This window comes from Gavialis gangeticus, unplaced genomic scaffold, assembly GCF_001723915.1.
Source record: "Gavialis gangeticus isolate Ggan-Ray unplaced genomic scaffold, GavGan_comp1, whole genome shotgun sequence".
NCBI classification, from domain to species: Eukaryota; Metazoa; Chordata; order Crocodylia; family Gavialidae; genus Gavialis; species Gavialis gangeticus.
In genome coordinates this window covers 156,761,969-156,770,382 of record NW_017729024.1, presented here as the reverse complement: position 1 = coordinate 156,770,382, position 8,414 = coordinate 156,761,969, and positions in this window count along the sequence as shown.

Here is an 8,414-nt window from a genome sequence, read left to right as displayed (position 1 = left end):
CCTCCCTTTTAGCTAGGAGACATTCCCAGATGTTTTTGGTGAGCCATGGGGGCTTTTGTGCCCTCCTGCCCCCTTTGATACGTGTTGGGATTACCTCCCTTTGGGCTTGGAGGATTGTCTGCTTAAGGAGCGACCACTCTTCTTGGACACCCAACTTCCCTCCCCTCCGGGACCTCAGTGCCTCCCCAACCATTCTCCCTACCTCATTGAAGTCCACCCTCCTGAAGTTTAGGGCTGCTGCCTTGCTGCAGGCCTTTGCCACCTTGCGCTGGATGGTGAATTCCAGCAGGTGATGATCACTGTAGCCCAGGTGGTCAAGCACCCGCAGACCCCTCACCAGGTCGTCTCCCATGGCCAGCACCACGTCCAACAGGGGGTCTCCCCTGGTGGGGCTGTGCACCTCCTGGGTTAGATGGAGGCCCTGTATTTCAGCTAGGAACCTACGTGAGAGGTCAGACCTGGCTGACTGCTCTTCCCAGCAGATGTCTGGAAAGTTCAGGTCACCCATGATGACCACGTCCTTTGACCTAGCTACCTCTGTGAGCTGACTTAAGAATTCCCCGTCTAGCTCTTCCCCTTGGTTGGGTGGTCTGTAGTAGACCCCCACCGTTAAATCCCTTTCCCCTCGACAGTTAGATGCTCAGATCAGGCCTGAACTATAAATGGATAAGTGGCCAGTGTTTGGCACAGGTGGCACCACAAAAGTGAAAGGGATATTGTTTACATGAGGATCTATTAAAAATTAAGTTGAAATCTAACTTCAACTGACAAAGAGAAAATGGAAATTTAAACCTAAAGTTGCAGTCTGCATCTGTTTTAACTTTTTTTTGTTCATACATTTACTACTTCTACCATCTTCTTGTACAGTGATGCCTCTTGCTGGGTTCAGAGTTCTATTTATTAGATGCTGTGAAGATACGCAAATTTCCCTGAAGAACTTAAAATAGTCAAACAAAGGAAATAGGATCTATTATTCCTGTTTTATGGAGGGGAGCAGAAGTAAGAGAGGTTGAGCCATAGCCAGGTTTGTGCTTGGAATTAAGACCTGAACCCCCACCTCCAAAAATTAAAAAACCGAAATTAATGCTGCATTGCTACACTACAATGTTCATAGAAGTCACACACAGGCCCGGACATGCGGCTCTGGCCATTGCTGCACAGGGGGAGCGAGGAGCACAGCTCATCAGCCAACTTTCTCGCACCAGGCTCTGCATGGTGAACATGCAGCTCTGCACTACCAGGGAAAGCCTGGAGCTGCTGCCTTCCCTGCCCCCTGGCCTGCAGGTCACAGGAAGCAGGGGGCAGGGAAGGCAGTCGGCTGCAGCCCACACTGCTTCCTCCCAGTAGGGCAGAGCTGCACGTGGGCAGCACAGAGCCTGGTACGAGAAAGGCAGCCAGTGAGGCCGTGTTCTTTGCCATCACTGCAGTGCTGGCTGGAGCTGCATGTTGTGCGGTGCTGGTGCGGTGCTGGAGCCTGCATGTTGTGTGGTGCTGGTGCGGTGCGGTAGCTGCTGCTGGCGGCTGTGCACCATGGGGGGAGAGTGTGAGGGGTCTCCACATCCCCCACCCTCCCTCACACCCCACACACACACACCCTGCCTCCACAACCCCCCTCACCCATATACACCCCAATATACCCTATTGCCAACCCCTAAACACAGCCCCCCTCCCCACACTCCCCTCTCTTTGAAATGTGTTGAGCTTGTTTTTAAGGGCAGTGCTGCTTTTTTTTCTCATGAGACTTGGCAACACTGCTCCAGTCCCAGTTCTCCATGGGCAGAAGTGCTGAGGTGGGGAAGGGGGTCTCAATGGCCCAGGGCCCACAAGTTTGTTTGTCTGGGGCCCACTAAAGAGTTAATTCAGCCTTGTTTGTACCTCACCGGCAAACCTCACCCACCTCACAGGATGGCCTTGGCCCAAGCTGTCTGCTCCTTCTGGCTTGGGCCACTATAGGCATGTGGCTGCACGTCCAGGATGAAAGGTGAATGTCTTGTTCACTTCTTATTCGTTCAGTCAACTCAGCTTAGACCAACCTGTGAAAATCGAATTGATTCAGGCCTCAGGCTTTTTGACTTGACTGTACTTAGCCATAAAGATTCACAAGGATGTTCTATCTCATCCATATGTCATGAATGCATCTACTGATCAGGCTATAGGAGAAGCATGAAGTGGTGATCTTTTACCCAACAGACCATGTTCAAACCCCTCTTCTGCTTGAGGGGATTTGATTCCACACCACCTACCATAATCACCAATATACAGAGCATACTGGGGTTGGGGTCTCTGAGTCTCCCTCCCTCCCACTGAACCCATTTCATTTTGCAATGAGTAATTAAATATCTTGGGGGCCAAATATTGAGCAGAACTCTATCACCCAATGGTTAGGTGACTCCCCTGGGAAGGGGAAGACCTGGGTGCCAGTCCTTGCTCCAGTGAATAAACTGTTATTTTTTATTGTATTGGAAACAGTATAGCCATGCTAGCAAGGAATGATGGCTATGCTAATTAGCCTGGCTGAGAAACATTCAGACATAGCAACCAATTTAATATGACCCAAAAGCTATTATGTTAACAAGGATTTAGTAAACTGCAGCTGCCCTCATTCTCCAAGGCAGTCTTATAACTTTGCTCCCACACTGCCTACTAACGACACTTCTATTTTATTGAAGTTGAGCCTATGGCAGGTACTCTCAAGAGCTCTCTGCCTCAAAGGAGGAATACAGACTGTTAAAATATATTATTCCAATTTTATAAGTGGAAAAAAATGAAATATAGAGAGAATTATGGTCAAGTGTCCATTAATGTTGGGTATTTGATTTGAGATACCAAAGACCTTTCAGAGAACTAAGCATTATACAGCTTAAATTCTCATTTCTAAATTCTAAATACCTATACATTTTGGCATTTGATTTTGGGTTTCTTAGCATGGAAAATCAGAGCTCCCCCTGCCCCCTTCTCTCACCAGAACATGGGTCCAGCTGTGGCTGTCCCCCCTCCCTCACTGCTTTGCAGCACTGAGCAGCCCTGGTATGCCTGTGCCCCATCTGCCCATGCCATTGCCCCTTGCTCCCCCCCACACCTCTGCCAGTGCCCCTCACTCTCCACCTACAGCCCCTTGCCCCCCCAGCCCTGCCAGAGGGGGCCCCCAGCTTCCAGGGCTATGGGGCCAGGGACCCAGGTCTGCAGGCCCCTGCTCTCAACAGCAGTACCTGAGCCCGGGCTGCCACCTGCTGCAGTGGAGAGGAGCACAGCTCCCCCTCCCCCATGGGTGGCAAGGCCAGAGCAGAGCCTGTGCGGGGTGGAGGCAGATGCAGATGCTTGCTGTGGACTCAGGCTCCCTGTCCTGCTGCCTTCCCCCTGGGGCCCAGAGGGTAGGACCTGCTGTGGTGGGGCAGAGTGGGGCTGGGCGAGGAAGCTTGTTGCCACCACTGGGAGCCCTGCGCTGCCCTTGCAAAGCACCCCCTGCCAGCTGGGCAGTAATAAGGGGCACAACTCTGTATTGCCACCCCTGCTGCTGCCAGGTGGGCAGTGGGTGCTTTGCCAGGGTCGCATGGGGCTCCCAGTGCCAAGGAGCTTCCCCACAGCTGGCCCTGCTCTACCCAGCCACACCGGGTCCCACCCATTGGGCTGCAGAGGCCCTGGGGGAAGGGCAGCAGGGCAGGAAGCCCAAACCTGTGTCAGGCAGCTTGCACCCACCCCACACACAAATCTGGGGGGCACGTGCCCCTCCTGCCTGCCTGCCGGGAGTGTACACAATGGCAGGGGGCCAGCCTCTCTCCCCACCCCCTGAATGAACTGACCATGGCTGTCATGCTCCCTGCCGGGGCACTGCGGCCACACATTCTAGCCCTGGGCCCCAAGCCCCACTCGCTGCCCCAGCTGGGCAGCAGCCCCAGCCCCAACCCTCCCTCCTTATGGGGGCCTCAATCCCACCTCTGTCCCACCAGACTTACCTGCGGGAGCTGTTCTCCAGGCTGCCTGACAGCCATGTTCATGTATCACTCACATGCACATGGCACCCACTGCCTATCCACCCTCCCCCCACTCCCCTAGCCCCTTACAGACTGGAACTCTGCCAGCCTGCAGAGAGCTCCTTGCAATTTTGGGAAATCCATGTGTTTCTCCATTAGAATGAAAAATCTACATTTTTCTCAGGGCTGTTATGCTGGATTCCTAGTCAACATCTCTGAGGTTATCTTGGGAATCAGGCCTGTGCACAGGGACAGCTCGGGGGGGGGTGGGGGGGTGGAGGGTTGCAGCAGTGCAGTAATACCTCCCTTTGATTCCTGCTCTGCCCAGAATTGAAAACCAATTGCGTGGCAGTAGCATCAGCATTTCTAGCCAGGCATCAGCGAGGAAGTTCATTCCTGTTTTTTCCTGTTTTTTTGTGGGAAATGGAGAACCCAGAACCCTGTTTATCAGTAGGGCTGGTACTTTTAAATCCACTACCCAGCCCTCTGCTATCCACTGGAACAGCAGACCACAGCTGTAATTTGTTATTCTTTATATGGAACAGGAAATGGAGGCAGCTGATGCACTCATTATGAGGTTCGCAGGCAATTATCAACAGTAGAGGAATTATAACTGTTGACAGATACTAGCTGACAGTAGAGGAATGGTAAACTTCAGCAACCCTGAGCTTAATTGCATGTACTGGAGGGAAGTGTTCTCTAGTGATCAGATTCTTATGCCTTGTGCATATTCTTTCACAACAGCCGATAAAGCGAACTTCCTCTCATGAAAGCTTATGCTATTTGGTTAGCTTTTAAGGTGCAATTCTACCCTGCCGTCTACTTCACAAAATAAATGCAGAGTTTTCAAGCAAGAATCCAGAGTGGTAAAAACATGATGACCCATTGCAGTCTTTCTGAGTTCTTCGCAACAGAAGAATTGCTCTGTTGTTTTTTCTGTAGTCAAAAAATGAGTGAACTAAGAGCGGATATTTTCCAAGGGGCTTCTCAAGTCCTACAAGGTTGAGAACCACTGTGTTAGAGCAGTGGGGACTTGCACCTTTTTAAAGAATCCTAGAATCCTAGAGAAGTAGGGGCTGGAAGGGACACTCCATGGGCCATCTGCTTTAACCCCTGCCTTATCCTTGTCCAAATCATCCCATACAAATCCATTGCCTAACCCAATGGTGCTCAAACGGTTTGCCCAGTGGGTCGGACGGGTAGTATCAAGTCTCTGAAAGATCCAGCTGGTAGGCTGGAGCTGGTTGTGGGGGGCTGTGCAGCCTGACTCTGTTCCATTCTGCCCAGGACAGGGATGAGGGCAGGACAGAGGGGCTGGGCAAAGTGCTTGGGCCCTGATCCAGACGTGTGGGTGGGTGGGAGGAGCAGCTCAGCTCAATCTGAGCATGTGGGGAGTGGGTCTGGCCTTGATCCTTCTGCATGGGCAATGGCCTGGGTAAAGCTGGATCCAGCTGGGTGGATCTTCTGTTTCTCTCTGCTACCAAGTTTTCCAACCCATGGTTGGATGCCATTAATCTGCAGGCCAAATTTGCCTTGCAGGCTGGAGCCTGAGCACCCCTATTCTAACCTCTTAGCAAAACCAAGAGTCCAGATATGCCTCCCACACTTTTCTAAGGCAGGTGGCCCTATTTCAACAGCAAATTTGGCTTAGTTTTTGACTGCGGTAAAACACCAGAGCAGTTCTCCAGTTGCAAAGAGCTCCAAGAAATGCCAATGAGCCATGATAGCCACAACACTCTAGATTCCTAGCCAACAGCTCTGGGTTGCAGCAGTACAGCCATACCTCTCTTTGATTCCTGCTCTGCCCAGAGTTGAAAAACAATTGACTGTCAGTGGCATCAGCATTTCTAGTCTGGCAGCAGCGAGGGAGTTCATTGACTTTGTGGCTTATTGTCTTCATCAGTGACCTGGAAGATGGGATGGAGTGTACCTTCAGCAAGTCTGCAGATGACATCAAACCAGGGGGAGTAGTAGATACACTGGAGGGTAGGGCTAGGAGTCAGAAAGACCTTGACAAATTGGATTGGACCAAAAGAGATCTCATGAGGTTCAACAAGGACAAGTGCAAAGTCCTGCACTTAGGACAGAACAATCCCATGCACCAGTAGAGGCTGGGGCTGACTGGCTGGGCAGCAGCTCTGCAGAAAAGGACCTGGGGGCTACAGTGGACAATAAACTGGATATCTTCTTTGTAACCGCCCTTCAGGTAGTTGAAGGCTGCATTAAATCCTGCTTCAGTCTTCTCTTCTCTAGACTAAATAAGCCCAGTTCCCTCACTAAATAAGCCCAGCTGAGTGGCTGGGCTGCAGCTCTGCAGAAACCGGACCTGGGGTTACAGTGGACAATAAACTGGATATGAGGCAACAGTATGCTCTTGTTGCAAAGAAGTTTAACGGCATACTGGGCTGTATCAGCAGAAGCATTGCCAGCAGGTCAAGGGAAGTGATTCTTCCCCTCTATTCAGCACTGGCAAGGCCACCTCTGGAGTACCGTGTTCAGTTTTGTGCCTCCTTCCACTCGAAAGGATGACGACAAATTGGAGAGTCCAGCAGAGAGCAACAAAAATGGTTTGGGGGCTGGGGCACATGACTTCTGAGGAGAGGCTGAGGGAACCGGGCTTATTTAGTCTAGAGAAGAGAAGACTGAAGGGGGATTTAATAGCAGCTTTCAACTACCTGAAGGGTGGTTACAAAGAAGATGGGTCTAGACCAGGAATAGGCAACTCCTGGCACATGTGCCAGTCACCGGATACATTTTCCTTGGCACACCACGAGGTGTGCTGAGAAAAATGTTTTAAGAAAATTATTTTTATGTTGCTTCTCTGGGCTGCCCCAGGCAACGTTGCAGTAGGCACTGGGGGTTGCGGGGGGCGATCAGGAGAGCGCAGGCAGGGATGCAGGGACACAAGGACGCTGCCTGCGTTCTGCCGACCCCACGCCCATGTCTGTGATGGTGCAAGGGGGAACCTGCAACATGAAAGGAGCCGCTCCCGCTGATTTTGCATGCCCCCCCCACCCTGCTTGCTGCTTCCTCCTGATTAGCGGGGAGGTGAAAACCACAGTTTTAAATACAGTGCAGTTTTTGCATCCCAGACGGTCAGCAACACAAAGCAGAGCTATGAAGGCCCCTTGGCCAATGAGTAGGGAGCAGCAAAAACAGTGCCAGATTTAAAAACTGTGTGTTTTGCCTCCCGGCTGATCAGGAGTGAGCAGTGTGGCTGTGTGCACAGGGGAACCTTCAAGATTAAAGGATCCCCTGTGCAGCCCACTCCCACTGTTAATTTGGTAGGTCCCCTAGCCAGGAGCGATGCATGATGGGGTGCATGTGCCCCCCCCCCCCCCAATTTCCTCCAAGGCTAATGGGAGGGGCCCAAACAGCTTGCATCATACTGCTGACCAGGTCTGGAGCTGGGGATGGGACCTGGGCCTTCTGCCTCCACGCGCCTGCATCGTTGGGGGGTGGGGAGGGGAAGGGACACCAGCAGTAGTGGCAGCAGCTGCTGCCTCGTGGGCATCTGGATTGCTGGGGGTGATGGGGGCAGCTGGACTCTAGGGGCTGGTCCTTGTAGTTTCTTCCTCCTCTTTTCCTTCCCCTCTTTCTCTTTGTCCTTTCTCTCTGTCTCTCCTCTCTTTTTTAATTCCCTTCCCTCCTCCCCTCTTCTTTTTTTCTCCCTCTTTTTTCTCTCTCATCACAACATACCCAACAAAAACAAGACTATACAAGAACAAGGGTAGTCTATGAAGTTGTATTTATTGTCACCCGGTTCAGAACGTTTAGAAAACCTGGTATTTGCTGTAAGAAAAAAAAAGCAACTTTCATGATGATTAACTACATGAACATGCAGTGTGTCCTTACCCCGCACCCCACTTGTTTTGCTGCGTACTCCAGCACCTTACAAGGTGGTTGGGGGGTGCGGGTCGGCACTGCAGCCCAAAACTTCGCCTGCGTCTGATCTAGACAGTTCTCCGTGGTGGCAGATGACCCAGCAATGGTCTCAAGTTGCAGCAAGGGAGGCTTAGGTTGGATATGAGGAAAAACTTTCTCCCTATGAGAGGAGTAAAGCGCTGGAGCAGGTTACCCCGAGAGGTGGTGGAGTCTCGTAGCAGACAAGCCCTTGGCTGGGATGCTCTAGTTGGGGACCGTTCTGCTTTGAGCAGGGGCTGGACTAGAAGTGACCTCCAGAGGTCCCTTCCCACCCTCACCGTCTGCGGTTCATTCAAATCTACCCGCGCCCCCTGCTCTCGTCCTTCCCCAGGCCTAAGCCCCGGTCCTTCGCCGTGCCGCCAGGCGAGCCTGTTGGCTGCAGCTCGGCGTCCCCGCCCGGGGCTGGACCGGAGCTCACTCCAAGCCCCTCGCGTTTGCAGTCACCGCCCCGTGCCGGGAAGGCTCCGCAGCCGCCCCCGCGCCGCGCCGCGCCGCGGTCGGGCAGGGCCCCCGGGGCCC